The 990-nt window shown below is 64.5% G+C and overlaps 1 long non-coding RNA gene across 1 annotated transcript in view; it reads right to left on the bottom strand.

Annotated features, from left to right (window-relative positions):
- The window catches only part of LOC120622882 (uncharacterized), a 4,000-nt gene extending 3,237 nt beyond the window's left edge, over window positions 1-763 (bottom strand). The window contains exons 1-2 of the long non-coding RNA XR_005658580.1: window positions 241-763; window positions 64-162 (exon numbers count right to left, since the gene is read on the bottom strand). This is a non-coding gene — a long non-coding RNA (uncharacterized LOC120622882). The remainder of the gene's footprint in view (window positions 1-63; window positions 163-240) is intronic.
- Between the last annotated feature and the right edge of the window lie 227 nt (window positions 764-990).

Here is a 990-nt window from a genome sequence, read left to right as displayed (position 1 = left end):
TTTTCCGTTGCAGTTTATTTATTGATGAGTGTGCAAAAAGTAAAAAGGAAGTAATAAAATAACCTTGTTTATGTTCTCGTCCGCGTGTTCTGTGTGCTCCCGGAGCGCTGGGACCCGGGACGGGGCGGGGCGGGGCGGGACTCAGGGTGTCAGCATGTTCCGCTGCGGATGCGACAGGCCAATGCAATTCACTCCTCTTCCTCCCTCTCTTCCCTCCCTCTCTCCCTCTCCCCTTCCTACCTCCCCGCCCCCGCCTAGCGGGTTCCAGGAGTCCTTGCAAGGAAAGAGGGCTTCCTGAGGTTGGCTTCCGGGTCGAACTCGCATCAGTCATTTCCAACGTCTGGAGGCGGGACAGGATCAACAAGGCGGCTGAAACTCGGGTTCTAGACGGCCCCGGTGGCGCTCACCGCAGAGCCCAGGCCGCGCGCTCCCACCTGTCGGCCCACCCGGCACTCGGCTGGGGACCGCGCTGGCCACCGCCACCCGGTCATCCACTCTGAGCCCCTTCACTTCGGGGCTGCAGGCGGGCCGGCTGGGATTCGGCAGTGCAGGGTTCACAGCCAATCGGTGCTTGGGGTACCGGGGCTTCCGGAGAGTGTGACTCCAGGGAGCCGAGATTCCCGGCTCCCCGAAGCCTCGGAGCCCGGGGGCTACCGTGAGCCCCCAGGCCGCGCAAGCATAGAGGCAGGGATCTAAAGATGGCTCCCATCGGTCAAAGAGACGCTTCTGGCCCGGCCTCGGATGGTTGGGAGCGGTTCCTAATTCAGGCTGGCCACCCAGTTCCGGCCCCTCCCAACCCCATCCCTACTCCCCTGCCCCCACCTTAAACCCGGCGGCTGGAGCCCCCGCCTTCGGGCAAGCGAGCCAGAGTACAAGTTGCCACCAGAGCTTGCGGCTGGATGGAGGCTGGACTTCCTCATCCGACCTCCCATCCCGGGGTGCAGAGGTGGGGGCCCGAGGCCCCAGCCCCGTTGGAGCTCCGCCTGGCGG

The sequence above is a fragment of the Pteropus medius genome, unplaced genomic scaffold (genome assembly GCF_902729225.1).
Source record: "Pteropus medius unplaced genomic scaffold, Ma_sr-lr_union100, whole genome shotgun sequence".
Lineage (NCBI taxonomy): Eukaryota > Metazoa > Chordata > Mammalia > Chiroptera > Pteropodidae > Pteropus > Pteropus medius.
Note: the sequence above shows the minus strand (reverse complement) of the source record. Positions and strands in the feature narration are given on the sequence as shown.